At 42.1% G+C, this 23,592-nt stretch overlaps 1 protein-coding gene across 1 annotated transcript in view; it reads right to left on the bottom strand.

Moving 5' to 3' along the window:
• PPFIBP1 (PPFIB scaffold protein 1) overlaps window positions 1-17,933 on the bottom strand; it is a 172,360-nt gene extending 154,427 nt beyond the window's left edge. The window contains exon 1 of the mRNA XM_077826099.1: window positions 17,803-17,933. The gene's annotated coding sequence lies outside the window, so the exon portion shown is untranslated. The remainder of the gene's footprint in view (window positions 1-17,802) is intronic.
• Between the last annotated feature and the right edge of the window lie 5,659 nt (window positions 17,934-23,592).

Here is a 23,592-nt window from a genome sequence, read left to right on the forward strand (position 1 = left end):
AGATATACAACACAAGGCCTCTGCTCCAGAGAGTTTACAGTCTAAACCAGACAACAGTTACACAAAAAGGGACAACATAAATTGGTTGGGATGGGTTTTATATTTGTCTTAATTCAGAGAGTTTGACTGTAAAAAAAAAACCCACTATATTTATATTATAAGAGACTGAGATTAAGTAGTAGGCAGTAAGTCACGTTACAATGCACTACTGGAAGGCGTTCACATACTATAGTGAGGAGCACAGTATAAGAACCTACACAGGACAGAATATGTATAAGAGCACGGGTAGATGGCAAAAAGGAGGCAACTAAATCAGATTTTTGAAGGGATGTAAAGAAGGAAAGAGTCTGTCCCAGACGTAGGGAATGGTTTGAAAGGGGGTGGGGGGTAGAGCATACTGAATGGACTGCAATGGGGAGAGGCAGGCAGAGGAGAGAGGACCAGGTTACAGCAATGCAGGCACAAGATAACAAGGGTGTGGAGCAGAGCTTAGGTAGTTTGAGGAGAGGGGAACAGGAGGAACTGGATTTCAAACTGCAGTTCTGTAATTCACTAGTCTCACTGTTATGGGGTAGTAAGTAATTTTTCCAAGGTCAAATTCTTTTCCCACAAGCCTAGTAATCACCAGACTTTAGGTTATTTCCTAAAACTACAAATTTTCCACACACACAATACTGAGCAATGACTTACAGCTGTGCATCATCATACACATACTTCAAGAAAACTCATTTTTTTTCCATTTAAAAGCCACACAAATAGTGCCTGTGTACACGCTCTAGGTGCCCTGACAATTACACTCAGGGAAAATATCCCCCAGCAGCCCAACATAACAAAATAATCAGAAAACCGACCAGTAAACACAGCAGCAAACTCCATCATGCTCCAACCAATGCCCCAAGCGCCCAGCTCACATCAGAAGCCCTAATAAGTGGCTTTTGCGGTGTGCCCTAAAAAATTAATAAATGTGGGCTATTTCAGACTAGATGTATTAAATGACGACATCATTGGCCTTACCACCACACATATGTATAGTGTTTTAGACAAAGAAGATAGCAGGTGAAATCCAGGCCCTATTGAAATCAATAGCAAAATTTCCATAGGCTTTGACCAGGCCAGGATTTCAACCTTCATTCAGTTCCTGAAGAGCTTACAGTACAAATGCCAGGTTTTGATACCTTTACTCATGTTAAGTAGCCCCTTATCAACAACTTATGATTTCAGTGGGGCCACTTTTGGAACAAGGTACTCTTCAGTGTGACTAAAGCCAGAGGTTCAAACAGGACATTCAAAAGAAAAAAAGAGCAGGATATCAGGACATTCCAGATGTGTCTCTTTCCAGTTTTTTTAACTGTTAAAGAACAAATCCTGCAGCTATTACTCGGGCAAGAGCCCCATATTAGCCCTAAGTGCACGTTCTACACCGTCTGCATTAATAAGGCATAAGATACAATCACTGAGGAAATGAATCTCCATCTAATAGCTAAGAAGATAAGATAGAAAACCCAGACCCTACCCACTGGTGGTCACTGAAAGATAACATAGCACATTTTGGGAGAATGGGGATTTTGACTGCACCATCACAGCAAAATTCCAGTTTCGGTATATACATAGTGACCACCTACCATTTACCACCAAGTGCCACATTTCTCCCAACAGGCAGCTGCATAGAAGTGTTTCCTTTATAGAAAATACTGAGGCATTTTTGGATCTTTCTTAATGAAAAGCATTCTTATAAATTGAAGCTTACTATTCTCCCTCCTCCCAGGGTTGTGTGTGTGTAAAAATAAAAACACAGTAGGTCTACCTTAAACAAAAGATTTTCAAGCCTTTATGTCCTCCAATATTGTTTTTAACTACACAGATGTACCACCACAGATAGATACACCAATGACCATATCAACTGGGTTGAACATAATATCCAAAGAAAATGTTATGTGCTTATTTTAGTATATATTAAACTATGTGATAAAGTTTATTAGGAAGCACAGTGAAGCCTATGAATGCCCCTTCAGAAACATAAGCAATAGTTCTGACAGTTTGCATTTACATACACCTAACAATAAGATAGTCTCCTCTATGTATTCGGTTACATCTGTGCAATCCCAATGAGGTGAATGGAATAACATTGGTACAAATAAGGGCACAACTAGGGCCCAAGTGTGTGTTTTGTTCAGCCTATATACACACACACTGGTACTATATTTCACTGAGAGCAAGATGACCTTTCAGAGCAATGTAAAACAGCTGGACAAAATTCTAAATACAGCCTTCTAACTGAAAGAATCAGGGTCCCAGGTTTATTTTGGGGTATTTATCAAATGTGCCCATCACAGTCTATTACTTGCTATGCTTCTGCGATGATTTCATCACAAATTAGTGCAAATACCTTAGCGTTAGTATGAGGTTTCAAGCTAGGAATTGTTTACTTTCATCTCACTCATTGCAGCTTTGAGAGACTAACTCAGATATGATGCACTAACTCAGACATGATGCACAAGCTAAACAGTACTAAAGCTCACATGCTGAGAACTGTTCAAACAGCAATAATTTGATCAGTTTGCCATAAAATTAACTGGCACCCGGTTATGTGCACTGCAAGGCATAATGAAGGGCTTTAAGATCTTTTCAGACCTTGACTGAAATATGAGGATCATCAGATTGATAATCCTGGTTTAGTCTAACAGGAGTAGTTCATCTACCAAGAATTGAGATCCATTATCCCTTATTTGCAACGATGCTTTTTTTTTTTTCTTTTGCACTACAGAATTGACGAAAGAAGTTGCTACAATAAGCGAATGTGTTTCATTGCACAAACTTGCAATAATTGCTTAACTAATACAAATAATTTCAAGTGTGTCCTGAAGGAATGTAAGGGATAATTGTGTGGTACCATCTCTTCTATAGATACTTCACAAGTACGTTTCATATCACTGTGGAGCCAGTTCTGTTTGTTATTCCTGCTGTCATAACTACCTAGAGCAAGTTGATTTATTTATAAAATTCCTAGGAAGAGGGGGGAATGGAAGAAGAATGTTTAAACACCAAAAGGCCTCAAAGATGTGGGCTGAAAGGAGTTGGATCTGTAATCACAGGAGTCCATGCTAGCAACTCAACCTGCTACTAGCATGGAACTGCCACATAAATGCAATAAAGCTGTTAGCACAGCCAGCTTCCAGCTCTTTCTCTGTCTCCAACAAGCCTTGCATATTGCCCCTAAGCCCCACCTCTATACAACACAGAGGGGAATAGCCTCCCACCTGTGTCCAAAATAAAATGTCCAGGGGCCCGTTCCAGCCAGGGCTGGGGCAGACACCTTGTCCAGAAGGAGGGGGTCTCTGTGGTCATGCAGTACAGCTGCCAGCCACATTAGCAGCCGTAGCGCTGGTCTGACGGGTAGTGCTTTGGATTTCTGCAGGGGCTCTGTTATAGCAGCATTGCTCATGTTAGCGTGGAACTCCAGTTGTTACCGTCACTTTCAACATACTTAGCAACTGCAATACAAACTACAGAAGAGGGAAGGAAAATACATTCAATAGCTGGCAAGTTATAGAATACGTAGAACCAAGTCACTAGGGGAAGTTTCCATGACTGACACTACAAATAAGCTACTGCGTAGAGCCAACAGCTGCCCAGTGACTGGCATGGGTGCCTCTGAACAGTTAAGTTAGAAATCTTATCTAGAAGATCAACAAGTTCATAGACCTTGGCACACTCGGTAAGAAGATTCCTCCTTAAGTTGTTTCTACTTTCCCCATGTGTTACAGCCTAGTGATGGATTATCAGCTGAGCCACTCTGCCCTTAACCCTCCTTTCTAATAGCTGAACTGTAGTTACTTTTACAGGCTATACAGCAATCTGACCTTCAGTTATCAATTTTGATCATGCTGTCTGAAGTCACTCTAGGAGAACGCTGGCATCCCTGCTATCAGATGGTGTGATGATGTGGGACTGTTCTTAATGTTTCCTCTGAATGCTGTAGGGGTGCCTCAGTTTCCCCTATGCATTTCTTAAGTCTCTAGGTGGTGGGATAAGGCGGTGTAATTGTTGCAGAGCAAAGGGCCAGTGTACATGAATGGCCAACCCTCTGTCTCCTGGCAACTGATGGCCTGGGCCCCTCCCCCCTGCAAGGTGATAGCTAAAGGGTTGGAGAACAAAGGAATCAGATGACCTCCCGGCCCGGGAAAGGGACAAAGCCCAGAGGAGGAGGGGCTGGAAGGTTAGTCAGTTTGGGGCTGGCTGGGGACATGGAGTGAAGTGCAGACGTGGTTGTCTGGCTCACTGCCCCCCAAAATGGACCCGGCTGAGGGGTCCTGTTCTCTGTACCTACAAGCTCTGTTTCAGACCAAGTTCCTGTCGTCTAATAAACCTCTGTTTTACTGAATGGCTGAGACTCACGTCTGACTGCAAAGTTGGGTGCAGGACCCTCTGGCTTCCCCAGGAGCCCCGCCTGGGTGGACTCGCTGTGGGAAGCGCATGGAGGGGCAGAGGATGCTGAATGCTCCGAGGTCAGACCCAGGAAGGTGGAAGCTGTGTGAGCTTCTTGCCCTGCAGATAATCTGCTCACAAAGAGGAGACTTCACCAGAGTCCTGACTGGCTTCGTAGGGAGCAGTTCCAGAGCATCGCCCGGGGACTCCGTCACAGATGGGCACCTCAGCTTTAGGATAGAAGGGTGTCTTTCTACCTTGTGTTATGACCAACCAGCATGACAAGCAATTATGAGACTTTTCCACATGTACGTCCTTACTCTCTGCCATATGGACAAAGCTATGCAAAAATTCGGGATTCAGATCTCATTCTAAAAATATAGTGAAATCTAAGGTGAAAAAAATCGCTTACTAGATTAAAAAAATGTTTCTCCCACCAAAATATTTTTAAAAAAGTAATTTCAGAAATCAATCAATCACAGCAATAGAGCTAAACCCACAGAATTATCTCTGTGGAACAACTCACTAACACAAGCAGGAAGTTTACTTGCACCACCCTTAGAACAACATCATTTGTTTTTTTAATCTGTGTTACATGAACAATCCGAAGCAAAGCCAGCCATGCAACCGACAAAGGAATGGTGAACAAGAAACTAACTATTATTGCAGTGACATCTGTACTGTTAAGGTTAAACTCACTTAGAACACACTTTTTAAGTGACAGAAAGAACCTTGAAAGGGGTGGGGTGGGTGTATCGTCAATGTTACTTTCTTTGCTTCCACTGAGGCAGTGCGAGGTAGGAGGGGGACAAAAGGGAGAAATGGATCAATCAGTTTTAAGCTCCCCCAGAAAGTTGCCTAGGCTTAGTCTACACTTTAGAGTTACAACAGCATAGCAATGTCCGTCAGGTGTGTGAAAAAACCACCCCCTCCCCCTCTTCCCCCCTCAGAGCTCCTGTCAACTAGGGATGTAGAAGGTTAACCGGTAAGCATTAGGCTTACTATTAACCGGACCTGAACCGTTTACCCCAGCAGCCAGCCACACCAGGCCTGGAGGGCAGGTGGAACCCCAGGCCCGCAGCCCCAAGGGGACCCCAACCCTGGCTGGCTCAGCAGGACCCCAGCCTCTGCCACCCCACACCAGCCCGCACAAGCTACCTTAACCGGTTAAACAATATAATTTTAATGTTTAACCCATTAACTTTAACAGATATTTACATCCCTACTGTCAACATAACTAACATCATTGGGGAAGGTGGTATTCCTATACCAACAGAAAAACCCCTTCCCTCAGCATAGGATCTACCTACATACCCTTAGAGTGGCATTATCACCCTCAGGCTTTTTTATGCTGTGATGAATTAGATCTAGTGGGAGCGTACACGGTAGCGTAGACAGGACACCGATGTTTTTACCAGTATCAAGAGCAGACCTAGGACAGTGTTAAAAATGCCAACACTACAGCGTCCCCCATTATTATAATCAGTCCATACCGACCCCTAGAAGATGATTTCAGCTAGAAGCTATGGGTTTATGTATGTGGTTGCCAACAGGGTGTAGACCAAAAGAGAGTAACTGTTGCCAGAAGGATGGTGGGTAGAAACACATGTCCTTCCCCACTTACGTGACTGCCTCTAGAATTCCCCTTTACCTTTACCCCATAGCAAATGCCTGCATCAGCCCTGGTTACGGCAAGAAAAAAAGGCCCATTGGACGACTGAAGCACATCTACCTGAATGAATTAAAAGAGAATGCTGGAAACCTATCTACATGAGCTTCGCCAGGAAATGTTTCCAAACCTTCCCGGATGTTTCTTTAAACAAATAAGGTGCTGTGACAGGTTAAATGAACCTCAGTTGGGTGCGACACAAATACCGCAGGCTTTGGAAATCCAACTGACAGGCTTTTCGGGGCCCTGTCACAATGAAACTTTCCACAGAGATTTAAATTAAGAATTCAAAAAGTTTCCTTTGTCCTAATTTTAAAATGGAATTCACCAAAAGGATGGTTTTGTGCAGGCAGGCAGACTAAAGTCCAGCAGAACAGGGCTTTCCCAGCTAGCATTTCCTCCTTCCTGCACAGAGGGACTAACTCCTAGGGCTGGCTAACCCAGGCTACTCAGTGCACCTACATCTTACTGAGCGATATCATGCCCTGACTTATATTCTATACAAGTAGGGATAGAAATAGAGGAAACTGCCATGGTATCCCAGTTACCCAATTCTGTTCTAACTGATTTTTTTATACCGCACCCATCACCATTGCATTTGGAGCACCTAACACACCCCAGCTATCTACAATGGACAGGTTCCCTGAAAATACTTAGTGGTGGTTGGTGGACTTTTTAAAAATCTGCTCAAGAGAGAGTCTAGTGGTTAGGGTAGTAATCTGGGACTCAGAAGATCCAGACTCAAAAAATCCCAAAACACGAGAGGCATCTATGAACTACATAATGAGGAAATCACATTAGTTAAAGCTCATCCAGTCCATCTCCCTGTCAGGATTCCTTATGAAAGAGTCCTTTGACATATAATAGTGAATAACCACTTTTCCACAGAACATTTAATACCAGCCTACGGGATTCTCCAGCAGAAATGGATTCTCTATTGAACTATAGGTTGTTGGAGTAATTTCTATAGAAGTCCAACAGCATGTCTCTCAGCAGCAGGAAGTTTTGCCTGAGATGCAGTCTAAGCAGCAAAGGCTCCTCAGGGAAGGCATTAATTACAATTATTAGAATCCTGTTTTGAGTCATATATCACATGATCTTAATTTGGCCCTACAGACATCTTTACCTGTCAATTTTACTTCCTCATTTTCAGAGGTCTCCTGCCTCCAGTGAACGTACGTTTTCTTTTTTCTTAATCTTACTGCATATTATTACAAACTCTCCTTTGTCTGGGCCACCCTAAACAACTGATCTGCACTAATGCTTACCCCCTTTCAAATCCCTGTAGAAGTGTGATATTTCTGCCTGATCCTCAGCCACTGTTTAGCCAAGATGTGCTCACATTTACAAGAGACAGATTTGAGCTGTACAACCCTGATCTGAACACTTCCAAACTTTGGAGAAATTCACCTCCAGACTTCGTGGATGATTCTGATCCTTTTAAAAGGACTTAACCAAAACCCAGGTTTCTGATCAGCTCTAAACTTTAGGAAAATTCAACTCATGATGCAAACTGCAGCTTTTCAAGAAACTATTTTTCATTTTCTTATAATTGGAGTATGTTATGACAGACAAAAGCAAAGACATTTGGGGGAAGCAGCAGTCCAGTGGGTAAGTCACAGGACTGGGAGCCAAGAGACTTGGGTTCTATTTCCTGCTGTGTCACTGATCTTGTGTGTGACCTTCACCTCTCTTTGCAGCTGTTTCCTCTCTCACCCATTGTCCGCCTTGTCTATTTAGATAGGATGCTCTTTGAGGTATGGGCGGTGTGTTTGTACAGTGTCCAAAAGTTGGCCTCTAGGTGCTACTGTAATACAAAAAAGAAGAAGAAACAAAAGGGCCAAATCATCCCTTAATAAACATGCTTAATTCCCACTCACTTCAATTGCACCTGCTACACCAGGTATGGGATTTGGCTCTGAGGGTTCTGCAGCCTTTATGGGTGCAACAGGGGAGAATTGTTCCCGTTTTCTTGATTTGTGCGATTGAATGGGTTTCTTTTGCAGGAAGGAAAAGTGTACAGCACAATTAATTAAGGAGGCAGAGGCAGCATTATCTCTGAATGTAGGTACTCTGACTGAACTCACCTAATACTAGCGCTGTTTTAAATTAAAACCATTCAGTCGAACAGCTGAATCATGTAACAGATGGGCAGCTATGTGTAAAGCTGTCACAGACTCAGCAGAGTGCCACCCTTTCCACGAGTACCAAAACACCACCCTGTTAATTTGGTAAATGTGTGTTCTTAATTTTATCCTTCTGTCATTCAGACAAGGCACTGTAGGAGTAGGGCCTTGAAAACAAGAGTTTCTTTTAATTACTGTAAAAAATTTATATATATATATATAAAATCTATCTCATCTTGCTATTTTGCAGGTCTCCAGCTTAAATCACATTTAGTAGTTTCAATTCCCCTTTCACAAACATTAAAGTGTTTGATAAGCTTTTGGTAACGAGAACTTGGATTCTATTTTTATATTTGAAATGAAAGTTCTACATTTTCCAGTGGCAGTTACCTAGAAATTGACTAGTCAATAGACACTTATGACCAATCACTAAACAACTAAAGTTAGCCAAAATAAACTCCCACTAAAACCCATCATCCATTTTATGGTCCTGACTTTTCCATCCCTCTGTTATTTTAATCACTTCTCTCATGAAAAAAGTCAAATAAAGCTGCTCTCTCAAACCAGTCTCAGATGGTGCCATAAAAGCCTTTGAAAATAACTACTTGTCATAAAGCAGTATATTTTAAAACAAATGTTAAGTCCTATAATTCGATTCCCATCTATGTCCTATGATAAAGGAATTCAGGTACTACAGTAGGTGGTTCACAAGTCTGAACCTCACACTCTCCAATAAGATTTATAAGCAAACAACGAAGAGGACAAGTATGCTGATCTGTCTATATAGCGGTGTATGCAATTTCCCATTGGAAGTTTCAGCAAAGTCAATGGGACTGTTCCCATAAGAAGACACATGTAAAGGCTGAAGTACCGTGCCCAGTGTAAGGGTGTCAATGTACCCATCCATGCAATCTGCTGTTACAAAGACAACGTCAAGATTAAAAAATAAATAAATAAATCACAGCACTGGCAACAAGGAACTCTGTAGTTAGCTCTAGTCCTGGCTCTAATGCCTTGGCTAGAGAAGCACTGTTTCATGGTCTGAACAGAGGACTGGGAGTCAGGAAGTCCTGAGTTTAATACAAGCTGTGAAGCTGATTTCCTCTCTGGTCTTGGACAAGTCACTCAAACTTCCTGCCTAACTCTCCCCATGTGATAAATGGGGATGATATTTATCTACATCCCACGGATGTTTGTGGCGATTAACATTTGTGTTTTGAAAATGTAAAAGTGCTACACATGCATTATTACTACTACTAGAACATATTTTATCAGTAACACTCTGTAATATTAAAACAATTAAAAAATATGATGGTCTGTCCACCATTTATCCAGTTAGCTCAAAAAAGTTCTAAGTGGGCATTTAAATCTATATTTAGGCTCTTAAATAAGCTGCTGTCCCAGTTAGAAGCTGTGGCTGTGTCTTTAGGTAGACTTTACTTTTTACATTTGGATGGGATACAGAAAATGAAACTACAGTGGATCTACACGTAGAATTATTTTTGCTGTCTGATTCCCAGGATTTAACATGTTGTGTAACTGTATTTGGGGTTCACAACATAAGAGGAAGTATTAAATGTCACATTTGTGTTGTGACTGAAAACCACAAATATTTGTATTCACACATATTCATGTCTGGGGCCTCAAATTAAAGGGACTCTAACGTAAACCATAGAGAACACAAACCCCTACTGTATGTTCCTCTCCATTCTGCAGTGCAGCAGAGAGAAAATTGTAGGAATGTCTTGAAAATGTTGTGGGTAGCTGTAAAAGGGAAGAGAATGTTCCACTGTCTGCGTAGATAACACTTTCTGTGCACTTGAGGTGACTTTTCATAGAGTCACAGATTCCAAGGCCAAGAGGGACAATAGTGATCCTCTATTCTAACATACGCCACAGAAATTCCCCCCAAATAATTCCTAGAGCAGATCTTTCAGAAAAACATCTTGGTGTGATTTTAAAATAGTGATGGAAAAATCTACCACCAATAAGTTATTCCAATGGTCATTTACTCTCACTGTTAAATTTTTACACCTGATTTTCAGTCTGAATTTGTCTACCATCAATTTCCAGCCTTTGGATGACGTTCTACCTGTCTCTGCTAGATTATATAGCCAACCATTAAATATTTGTTCCCCACGTAGGTACTTATAGACTGTAATCAAGTTGCCCCTTAAACTTCTCTTTGTTAAGATAAACCAATGAAGCTCCTTAAGTCAATCACTGCAAGGCAAATTTTCAAAGCCTTTAATCATACTTGTAGCTCTTCTCTGAGCCTTCTCCAATTAATCAACATCCTTCTTGAATTGCGGCCACCAGAACTGAACACACTATTCCAGCAGTGGTCACACCAGTGCCAAATAAAGAGGTAAAATATCCTCTCTCTGCCTACTTGAGATTCTCTTGTTTATACATCCAAAGACTGCATTCGCTCTTTTTGCCACAGCATTGCACTGGGGGCTCACTTTCAGCTCATTATCCACCACGACGCACAAGTCTTTTTCAGTCACTGCTTCACAGGATAGTCCCCCATCATGTAAGCATGGCCTACATTCTTGGTTCCTAAAGGATACATTTACATTCACCCTATTAAAATGCTTGTGGGGAAGAGGTGGAGTGTGCCAGGAGCGGAGGAGAGGAACAGCCACTATGCAGCATGTCCTTCTGCCTAGACAGGACAATTTCTGCCTAAAGCTGAGGGAGTATTAAAGCAGCATTAAACCCTGCATTTCCTCTGAACGTGGAGGGAGTTAACTGGAACCTGGCACACAAGGTGGGTGCTACTGCAGTTGCAGAGATACCCTTTCCACCATGAGAGAAACATAGAGAAGCAGCACATCTTGATGTGGGATCCATGGTGTCTGAGTCACAATTTTTCACAGTTCCACAGCTTCTGCAGCTACTCAAGGGCTTGCCCTCCAGCCTTGCCAAACCTTGTCCATGTTTTCAGGTAAATGTCCCCTTCCCTCACAAATTATTTCCATGCAAGAGAAAATGACAGAGGCCTAAGAAAGGCCATTGCTGCAATTTGTGTTATTTAAACATTCCCATGCAGCACAATCAGCTCTATTATACGGTTGGTTTAGTTTGGGCTTTTGACAAAACCAGGCACATATTCATTCAAAAAATCAAGCTTTTATCCACCATATTTTTCCACTCCACAGCAAAGATAGAAAGGAATAAAAGGCTCTGAAAGCTACAAACATGGGGAAACTGTATGTGTTCACCAGAAGGACAACACATATCATAGGTAAGTGTTTGCAAATCCAGTTTGATAGATGATTATTAACAGAAAATTCCAACCTTTAGTAAAAATAATAAACCCCACACTGGTAACGAACAGTTTGTTCCCTACAAATTAGAAAAATACCAGAGCGCGCCACTATCCTTAGTCTGATCTGAATCAAAAATACAAGTCATCTTGTTCAGTCAGGAAAGTGACTGTATAATTCACAGCACCCTGGAAAATGTTCACAGTTAATCCCCTGGCTGGATATTTTGTTTAAAAACAACCAACTAAGGCCAACCTCCACAGGAAAGATCTGAAAACACAGTATCCCACTGATATAGCCATTGTTTTCCTCACTTGATGTAATCATCATTCAAAGCCTTGGCTGTACAACAACTGTGAAGAGAAATAGTTAGATATGTAACCCAACAGCAGGAGCATGCACGAGGGAGGGCAAGCAGGGGTATGGGCCCCCATCCCCAATATTTGTCTAAAAAGGTATTTATTTCTGTGCCAGCCCTGGACCCAGCTCCAGCTGCTGCTCTAACATGCCCCTCCAAAAGCAGTCAAATTTAAATTCTGGATTTGATAAGGACTCCTTCAAAAACCTTTAGTCAAGACAAATACCTCTTATGGATAATACTCAGCCTCTCTCACACGGTGCTGTGAAGATTAGCATTCGGAAAGCACATTGAAGATAAGCTTGCTATATATTATCTTGATTTCTGAAACTGTCTTCACATAGCTCTAAGCAGTTTCTTCACAGTTTTCAGATCACCTACCTAATACAACAGTACTGGATACTCATCTCAAAACTGAGTGGGGCCCAATTCACCTCTCACAGCAGTGGAGTTTTTCCCGACTTTCACTGAAGTCAAAGTTAGGTATAAAACAGGGGTGGGAAGAGAATCAGCCTCAGTATTTATTTTTTTTAAATGATGTTGCAACATAATTATTGGCCAGTTCTACTAAAAAGATTATGAGGAAAGGGTGGGATGACACTTTCTAAGGGGGAGTCACTGCAGCTCATGCACACATACCTGAACTAGCTTTGATTTAGCTCAGTGGTTCCCAAATTTTTGTACTGGTGACTCCTTTCACACAGCAAGCCTCTGAGTGAGGCCCCCCTTATACATTAAAAACACAAATATATTATAAATGCCAGAGGGAAAGAGGGGTTTGGGGTGGAGGCTGACAGCTCACGACCCCCTGCGTAATAACCTCCTAACCCCCTGTTTAAGAGCCCCTGATCTAGCTACTGGAAAAATGAAGCTGCAGCAGCACGGGCAGCTGTCTAGCCTGCGCTGAAGCCTATGCAGCCATGGCTTCACTGCTCCAGTACCTGAGCTACCTAGATTAAAGTTAGCTCAGGTATGTCTACCGAAACTGCAATCATACCCTGTCATTACAATGTGGGCATACACTTAGTTGGGCATCTAACTCCCCTTCGAATGTCTTCCCCCTAGACTGTAACCTCCTTGGGGAAGAGACTGTCTCTTCTTAAGGCCTCAAGGGGAAGAGGCAGAGCGGGCTCCTCCCAACTTCTAGGTTCCTTCCGGCACTCGTGTGTGAGCCTCCCCAAATGGAGGACTCACGTGCCACCTCTGAATGACTGGTAACAGTGAGCGACCGCTATTAGGGGAGGTCACTGTTAACTGTACATATGCAAAGATTCCAGGGTGTCTGGAGTTAATTCTTTTTATTAGGCTACAGTTTCCCTATCTGAAAAGGGTGGATAATGATTCTGATCCCTTTGTAGATCACTTAAAGAGATTTAGGGATGAAAAGAGCTTATATGCAAGCTAAAGGACATCATCATCATCAGGTCTCTATTTGAGATTAACCTCACAACAGAAATATACAGTAAATCTGGCCTCCAAAAAAGTCAGTCAGAAGTTATCAGCTTAGAACATTTAAATAACTTCACCATATTCAGATTTTTAACATGTAAGATAGAAATAGGTCACACAGTAATTGTGGAGCTTTACAGCTGCAGAAGAGTTTGAATTTCTCTTTCAAGTCTGAAAATAATGAGTTCAACAACAGAAGCAGCTGTCTCGGGTATACCTTCCCGCTGATATGCATACCTCCATGATGAGAGCTCTGCAATGAGTAGTTACAGATGCATGCAGACAAAAGCAAGGTACATACCCGGAAGCTTTGCTGACCATATCTGAACTGCAGGAGTGTTCACATGGCACTCCATGATCTCCTCTCTCCTGTACCAAAGTGCACTGGACTATTACTATTTCTGCTGTGGCAGCAGCTAAATGCCCCTCTCCCAACCAAGTCCCTTTGTAGGCACTGTACAAACAAATCAGGAGATAAAATCCCTTCTGCAAACAGCTCACAGTCTAAGGGCTCTGTGTAAACTCTAGGATGGATTCTCTGGGAGCAACCATCTTCTTTGGTTGTTCCAAGTCTTGATCAATAATTTGGAGGGAACAGATGTGTACATCAAGGGAAAAAAATCTGTGGTTGCGGAGGCTTCCCTTGGCAATAGAACTTATGCATTTCCCCTGCAGCAGGTGAGGGAAGCAGGGCCTTGGGGGTCCATGCAGGGTGTGGACCCCTTGTGTAGAGCTGAGCTCTGCAGGAATGGTCCAGTGTGAAGCCAGGATGGGTTGTGGAAGATGTGAATACCAAAGATCTTCTGCCATGTAGATCCTGCCGAGTGGGAAGGGCGTGTTTGGGCTACAGAGCAATTTAGTGGTGGTAGTGAAGATAGGTGTGGAAGGGGGTGGAGCTGGGAAGGAAGGATTCTTATCAACACCCCATACCCCTGTGGCCCAGAGCAGAGGACAGCCCAGGTAACAGAATGGACCAAATTCAGTGCTGACTTACAGCCCATGTGACACCACTGACTTCAAATTGTTTATAGAGCATAAATCGTCTCTGTATGTCCCCTAAATTTCACAGGTATTCAGTAAACTAGTGATATTACTGACCAGAATTACTACAACACACAGAACTTTAAAGAAAGGAATGTGGATTTCTTTTTTAATACCAGTGGGCATGACGGGTCCACTTAAATATCCTTCAGTCAAGCTGTTAAATGCAACACTAACTAGAAATGGGACCAAACCAAAAATTCAGCTATAAATACACTGGATTCAAACACTGGCTCAGGCCATCCCTGACATTCATGTAAGAGGGTTAATGGGTGCTAAGTGTAACAGTGCCAGGCCAAGCTCTGTCAGATAAACACGTGCAACTACCATTGACTTTGAGGGAAAAAGTAACAAACTTTGTATTCCAGGGCCCATAACACCAACCTTAATCAGTGAGCAATATAATACATATTTGCTATTATATCAGCATCACTTTGGCTAACCGAAAACAGGGTGTTTTTTAAAATCCAGGTTATGAATTAATAAATAATGCAATATGTATCACTTCTGTAACACTTTCCAGGAGAGGATCTTAAAGCACGATACCAACATTACTGGACGGAGCCTCACAACCTCCCTGCAAGGTAGATATTATTATTCCCAGTCCAGACATGAGGAAAGTGAGACTCTCAGAGTTAAGCGACTTGATACATAAAGTCAGCATCAGCGCAAAGAACAGAACCCAGATCTCCTGGCTCCCAACCCCATGCTCTAACAGTGCGTCACTGATTACCTTGCTACTGATTTTATTGAAATCTATACACTTATGATGTTACCAAAAATTAGAAGTCACACTTGCTCTTCAGTAATGTAAATTCTTAAGATGACTCTTGCCTTTAATAGAAGCAATAAATCTTGATTTGACACACCAAGACATTTTATTGTCAGATATTTGATCACACAAGCATGAAGAACATTTTTCCTGTGAGGACTCAGTTTGAGGAATGCAGATATTTGTTTTGCTCAGCCCTGCTGCCATTTCAGGATGTGCCACAAGGAATGACTTATGCAGTGGTGTTGTAGCCGTGCAGGTCCCAGGATATGAGAGAGACAAAGTGGGTGAGGTGATATCTTTTATTGCACCAACTCACCAACAGAAGTTGGCCCAATAAAAGATATTGCCTCACCCACTTTGTCTCTCCAACAAGCCACTTACGCATTTTACTACGGAAATCCTTTCTGGGGTCAAACCAAACCAGCAAAGCCTTTGAAAGCTCCAAAGATAATTGAAATTTAGCTATATAGGTATAGTTAAAACAATACAACTCTTGTGCATAGATAAGCATCTATGTTTAAGAGTCAAAGGGATACATCTCCCTTGTGTAGATACAGTTACACCAGCATAACTATTGCCATAAGGGAAGGTAAATAAGTTATACCAGTAAGAAGCATCTTTATACTGGAAGAGCTGCATCCATGCTAGGGATTGTACTGGTACAGTATAAATATTCTAGCAAAAAAGCTTAACCAAAAATAGTTATATAAGAACTGTGCGTAGATCAGGCCCTGGAGAGGGAAACATTGCTAATTCAAGGCACATCTAGCATTTTAGTGGTTGTATTTGGAAGAGTCCTATTAAATCCCAGAATTGTTAGAGCTTAAACCTAAGCACACATTTTCCCCACCACTTTCCTAAAAGCTGTCTCTCTCCATGGCTTATAGCTAGAGACGGTCTATAAATACACTCTGGTGCCCACAGTATGGCAACCCAAACACAGATTCAACCTCAACCATCCTGCTATAATGCACTGTATTATGCAGTAACAGAAGTATGGCATATTTAAATTTAGCCCTTCTAATCAACTTCATTTTTCAAGCCTATTAAGTGGCCAGTTAGCAAAGAGTCCAATAGTCTAAATTTTGTCATCACCTGTTCATTTCCTCAACAGAACCCTCATGAGGAGCACAAATCACATCTAGTTTTCATTCCCATCGGCTGGGCTGATGATGCCACTTGATATACACTAGTCTAGTGCCATGAGTCTGGATGCCAGCTAGCCAGTTATTCACAGTGAAGCTGATTCCCGTTCCCTTGTGCAGATGACACAAGGCGGAAAGGAAAAGGGGTTACTTTCCTTTGGACTAAGGAAAGCAAACTGGAATTGGAAACATGACTCATCACCCTAGACTCTTTCAGTTAAACCCTGGCTAAAGATACAGAAACAGGCAATGCCTGTTGATGGGAGAAAGCTATTCCCTCCTTGCATTGAGTGGCCATACAATCTCTAAAATAAATGTCGAAGTAGAAGTAACACAATCAGGTGTAGTTTTTAAAATTTTGAACAGTTTGTTACCTACCAACCTGACACAGGTAGCTCAACCTTTACCATATTTTAGTTGGCAAAAGGTGGATTTGTCTTGCTGCAATGAATAATCAATACCCAGACATTCTCCTAACTTTATTATGGCCTCCGTTTCACAGGCAAGAAGGGAAATAAAGACATCTTATATTTACATGAGCCCTTCATTTTCCAGACAGAGCAGAACTGTAAAAGCAACAGAAAATGTTTCTGTGTTAAAATTAAGGGGGGAGGTGAGAAGTGGCTGAGATGAGCAGGATTATCTCTGCTGTTCAACAGAAATTTTTCCCAAGAGGCTGCTTTCCATTACATTTAGACACAGGTTTGCAATTAACACATGTAGCTGAATTTCACACAGCCTCCCACAGAATGCAAATAACTTATTAAGTGCAGATTTTTAATTACATAAAAATCACCTGCAGTCTTTCCTGGGGATGATAACCTACAATGCTAATAAACTTTTCTTCTATTAGATTATTTCATTGAGAACCAGAGTCTCAGTCACTAAACTGCAACAAATTAAGTATGTTATTTGAAATAGCATTATAACCAACCCATGCTTCCTGTTCTCCTTTCCACATAACATGGTGTGAGCCTGAAACCAGAAACTCAGGGCACCTGAAAGCAACAGGTTTTCCTTTTCAAGAAATCCTCCCTCCCCCATTTCTCCAGAGAGAGAGAGAGAGAAACACTTTAAAACACACCCACACAGATCCTTACAAACACCAGATTTGAAGTGTACTACAAAGCACCCTCGCTCTCTCTCACCCTCCCCTTTTTTTCCGGCTGCAAGCTCCCTGCGTTTTCCTTCAGACTCCGCTCCCTCCCCCTTACCAAATCCTTCCAACTATTGCAAACAAACCTTCTACAGAAATATCCCCATTTAGCACAAGCACCGTAATGTTACAAGGCAGACTGAATTCGGTACTTTCCCCACCACCCTTCTTCACTAGTAGCTTTGCACTGAACAGCCCCGCGCTTCAAGGGAGCTGAAATAAATAAACGCCCAGAGAGAAGGAAAAGTGACTGGTTTTGTTTTGGAAGGAGGAGCAGGAATTGCAGAGGGAAGCTGTGCCCCAGAAACAGCAGCTGCAGACAGCACGGTGTTGCAATACCACCCTCTTTTCCCGACTCCCCCCAAAGTGCAATCAGACCCACCTACCTGGACGGAAAACAGCCGCGTCCCTTCCCAAAGTTCCGCGGCACCTTCTCCCTAGGCAGCCTTGTAAACCACCGACCGCCGCTCGTCCCGGCCGGGGCTCGCTCTCGGCCGCTCACACCATGCCCGGGGACTCCAAGCAGGGACTGAGCGGGGAGCTTACGTCACTCGGGTTCCAGAGACCTCCCTCCCCGCGGGGAACGGCCACAGAGAGGCGGGGCGGGGCTGGAATGGCCGCCCACACGCGCCAGCTGATTGGGGCCGGGAACAGTCACTCAGAACAAGTCGGAGAATGTTATGCCTTCCAGGGTTGGAGCGAGAGTCCGGCTGGAAATAAGGGTCTTGGCGGGGGGGGGGGAGGGGGGTGCGATTTCCCCCGTGTCTCTCGGCAGGGGAGGCGGTGATTTCATGAAGCTCTGCGAAAGCAGAAGTTGGGCACTTTATTCATTACAGTTATTATTATTATTACTTAACCTCAGCTCCCAAAAGGGAGGTGTAAACAAAGCCACCTTGGGAGACACTGAAAAGTGTGAGCAATAGCAGCGCTCCGACACAGTAGCTTTCTTTGCGATGTTTCCGACGCAGACTGTTTAGAACTGGTACAAGCTCGAAATCATACACGGAGCTCTTCCCCCCCCCCCCCCCCCCCAAATCACCACAGTTCAACTTCTTGCCACACTCTTCTCCCTCACCCACCAAAGATCAACGTCTTTGCAACCCCCCCTCCCCGCGCCTCAAAACACCCCTTCCCCCAAAGACCTACTTCTTGCAACACACACCGGTACTCGTGTTTGTTCCCAACTAAACCCCAGCAACTTGTAGCACCCTGCAGAAAGTTGCCTAAACCAGAGCAGTGAGGGAAGCAAGAACAGCTTCCTCCAGCTCTGCAGTCCCTTAATCTCCTGCACATAAACATCCCCGGAGTTTGATTCCCTCGTAATTATGAAGCATGCTCGCAGCATTTGGATTTCAATACAGGCTCTATTCAGAGCAGCAAATATTCACTAACTCAGCAGCAGCACACAGATTCTGAATGAGCCAAACAGGAAGAACAATCACAATTCTCCTCCTTTAGGAACTATCGGTAAAGTCATCACTTCTATTATATGTTTGGGACCGTCTAACAATTATTCAAACCACTTTTAAGCCACCTACCCTTAAACATTAATAAATAATAAATCATAATAATAATAAAAAGCAAGCATGTAAGGATATTTGTTTGTATAGTGCCCTCTTTGTAATAGTCGCCTCTGGAGATGGTGGGTACTGGCCCCTGCCATGTGATGGGATATTAACCGCTTGCAATACTGGACTGATAGTACCAGAATGGAGCCAGAAAATAAAATTAAAGCTCTTACCAACAGTCCTGTGTGTCTTAATTACATCGTGGATTCATTGTTTTTTAAGCAGCCTCTCCACCCCTTAGATCACCTTCTGGGAAGACCCAACTTTGTTCCCCAACTAGCTGCTTCTGGGTCAGAAGAAGCCAATTGTGAATCATCTGTGGATGCCACCCACCCATGATCTTTGTTGCACTGTGTAACTTGGCCACTCTTCACCTCAGTTATTTCTGTCACTCTCCCACAAAAAGTGAGACGTTATCAGTTTCCCAAAATTCAAATAAAAAAAATCCCACAAAATTTATCATTAAAGAAAGGGAGGAGAGAAAGAACCACACATGATAGATGGTAGTTATGTCACTCAATGTGCTTTGGAAAACACTCACATACTACCGTGATAAGCGGCAATAAAAGAATCTTGTTAGAACAGAATTGTGATCTCACTTACACTGATATAAACCAATGAAGTCAATGGAATGACACGAGTGTAGAACTGGTATGAGATTGTAACCCAGCATCCACTGATCCCATCCACCCAAACTGTCCCCCAAATTAGCCACCTCTACCAGATTTCCCTCTTGCAAGGTGAAATGGCCAGCAAAAGTCCTATGAATCACTGAAATCCCACATAAATCCTATGTCAGGATTTATCTGGGGTTTAACTGAAGCCTGGGCTTTTTGCTGGCAGTCTGCACAGGAGTGAATTTTCCCCACAATGAATTAGCATAGTCCTAAAAACATTATTGTTGTTTTCTATTCCCGCTATAGCCTTTCAGAAATTAGGGGACTAACTGCAGTACTCAAGGTGAGGATATACCCTAGATTCAGTTTTGTACAATGACATTTTCTGTATAGCCCAACATTTTACTAGCTGTAACGCAACAAGAAAACATCTCATTTCATTTGTTCAGGATGGCTTCCTGGATCATTGTGCTGGGAAGTTACAACAGAGTCAAAACCCATCAGTGTGTATGAGAACAGTTGTATTTTACATGAAACAGATCTACACAGAAATGTATCTGCCATTATATTGCCCAGTTACCTAATTTTGATTAGTCTTTCTGGACATTCTCCCACGCCTTGACTAACTATTTTGAATCTTCAGCACATTTTGACACTTTGGTATGCACCCTATGTTCCAGACAATTAATAAATATAAGGGATGGGTTCAAACACAAAAATTCTGGATTTAAACACCTCACTCCTCCTGTCAGCTTTGGAGAAGTTTGGATCTGGACTCAGATCCTAATAAAATGTTGAACCAATATTGATCTCTGGTGAAACACACTACTAATCTCTGTCTGTGCTCCAAATTGTCCATTTATTTCTGTTCATTCTTTGTTTTCTGACTCTTAACTAGTTTTTAATCCCGAAAGTCTAAGAGCAACACTCAGGAATCTAATCCAAACAGTCCTATTTTGGTAGGAGGGTTGTGTGAGTGAGTTTTGTCTGAAAACAAATCTAAACCGACAGAGCATTTCTGACCATTGTTTGAATTCTTTCATTAAAGAAAATACCTTGCAAGTCAAGACAAATCTCTGATAAGGTTTTCTGCTTTGCTTATCTCTCATCTCCCAAAATAGCTTAGCCCTTATTGCTTCAGGCTGAATTGTAAGAAAGGTTGTTTTCTATACTCTCCTGAAAATGCAACATTTGAGAAAACAAACATCTCACCAAACCCTCCTGGCAAGGCAACAGGAGATTGTCACAACCAGATATTTGCTCTAGAATGTTTTACATTGTTTAATATATTTTGCACAATGACAATAGTCTCTGTATTTGTGGTTCAAAATGAGTATGTATAGTTGAGCCTATAATTTTGAAAGCTGCCAGAGGCAATTTTTAAGATACATACTTTACATGACCTTGCCTTTTTAACTTCAGTGAATAGCTCAAATGTTTGTATGGATTAGCATGGATATATTATTTTAAATGTTCAAAGCACTGTACAGAAGAACTAATTAATCCTAATACAGTATCTGTCTGTTTAGGGTGACCAGATAGCAAATGTGAAAAATAAGGACAGGGGGGTGGGGAGTAATAGTAGGCTATATAAGAAAACGACCCAAAAATCGGGACTGTCCCTATAAAATCGGGGCATCTGGTCACCCTATTCTGTTTTAAGTACTTACTTTGCCCTCATTACTGTTGTATCTGGACATCCCACAATCTTTAAGGTAATTATCCTTACAATGCTCAGGTGAGGGGCTATTACCCCATTCTACACACATTTCTTTTGAGGTAGGTAGGTAAATATTATTGTGACAAAATGTACAGTACTCCTGTAGTCACGCCCTACACTCTATTGTAATAATCTTTGTACAAAGTATGTCATGTGAGGTATCGTTTGAAAACTCTTACTTTGCTGATCAGTATCATCCTGATAAAATACGTGTGGCAACATTGTACATGAAGTTATAAGATTCCACTCTATGGTGTTATTAACACATGTTCCAAACTGAGGTTAGCAAACAGGTCTGTCTTAAACAAAAGAATGTGTGCTCTGCTTAATTTGATTTAAGCAACAAACCAAGTCATCAAGCAGGAAGGTAAACAAAGGAAGCTCAAAATAGGTGAGAAAAAAAGCAGTGGAGAACATCCTTCCACATAGACCTTTTGTCTCCTGGTAACCAGCTGGAAATGTGTTACAAGAGGGGGACTGAAACTATAAAAAGGAGGGACACCCAAGGCACTGCTCTCTCTCTCTCCGTTCCCATTGAATTCACTGCACCTGAAGTAACAAATGAAGCCTTCATTGGATTCTGGGGGAAGGGATCCTGACCTAGAAGGTTTGGTCAGTAAGACTGCTGAAAGCATATGGTGAGAAACTTTGCTTTAATCTGATATTGTTTGTTAAGTTAGACATTAGTAAATGTTTTATCTTTATTTTTCTTGTAACCATTTCTGACTCTTATGCCTCATTACTGATACTCACTTAAATTCTCTCTTTGTAATTAATAAACTTGTTTTATTGTTTTAGCTAATCCAGTGTGTTTAAATTGGAGTGTCTGGAACATTCCATTTAGGGTGACAAGTTGTGTGTATATTAAAGACATAATAGACTTTATAAAACTTGTATTGTCCAGCAGAGGGCTGGGCAGTACAGGACATACATGTCTGTGGGGAATATAAGAGTGGGGGTGTGTTGGGGTCACCCTGAAATCTAACCCACGCTGGTGAGAGCCAGAGTGATGATGGTTGAATGTACATCAGAGACGCAACAAAGAAAGTCTCCAGAACAATTTGATTCCAGTGTAGCAAACCAAAGAGGCTGTAGCATAAAGTGAAACGTCTGGTAGGAAACCAAGGAGCTCTGCTCAGCAACTGATGCAGCCTCAGTGGAAATGGTCTAGGGGCTTGTCTTCAGATACAGCAGCAGAGCTGCACTGGGGCAACTGTGCCTCTGTAGTGCTTTAGTGAAGACGGTACTAAGCTGACAGGAGAGCTTTTCTCATTGGCATAGTTAATCCACCTCCCTGAGAAACGGTAGCTATGTTGATGGGAAAAGCCTTTCACAGGACAGTGATGCAGAAGTCAGGAATCGCTGCTCTATAGTTTGTTTACATTTCTCAGCAGGAAGACTGAGACCCAGCAAATGACCAATACTGCTTCTGTGCTTGGGATTTCTATCCAAATATTGAGCAAATCCAAAATACTTCAGCTGTGTGACCTGACAAGGCCATAATCTAAACTGGTATGGCTGCCATTAGAAGAAAATAATCTAGCAATTTTTCATTTCAGAATTCCAGATCAGTGGTAAGTGGAATTATCTGGTTGTGTAGAGTGGTCCTGTAGACTTGGTATAACACAATCACTCAAAAGATGCTTCAGAGAAGATGCTACTTGCAAAGTCCTATGCTCGTGTTAATTGATCCCTTTGGTTCTCCATTTGGCTCAATATAACAAATTCTATCCCTCTCAAGGTTATGCTTCTCTCAAATGTTTTCTCTTACCTGGAAGCTCTGCGTGATTATTCCCTCCATTACGACAAAAGCAGGGAAAAAGAGGTCAACAGCCACTACGCATACTTTTTGAGTGAGTAAGATATCTTCAAATAAAAAAACCTTTTATACACCAACATGTGTGAAACAGTAATTAATTCCTGGAATCTGTCCAGCTTGAACCTGGAGACAAACCTCAGATGAGTTGCAATAGCTATCTGTAAGAGTGATGTAAAAATAAAATGTATAAGCTCCACTTACCCTGAGTATGCATGAGGGTCAACCTCCTGGTGTGAGTAGGAAATACTGAGGTAATCATATGACAGAGTATTTTTTTAGTGGCAGTGTTTTAATTGTTGCCAAGATTTAGTGTGTGAAAGGGGCTTTGTCTTCCTGTTATTTTTGGTGATCACTTCTCTTGGGAGCAGTGAATAAGAGACTGCAGCTTGAAATTCAATTTCACATCCTTATGTCAAATTTCTAGGCCCCTTGTCCCTGCAAGAACCTTGCTT

Source organism: Eretmochelys imbricata, chromosome 1 (genome assembly GCF_965152235.1).
Source record: "Eretmochelys imbricata isolate rEreImb1 chromosome 1, rEreImb1.hap1, whole genome shotgun sequence".
In the NCBI taxonomy this organism is placed as follows: Eukaryota; Metazoa; Chordata; order Testudines; family Cheloniidae; genus Eretmochelys; species Eretmochelys imbricata.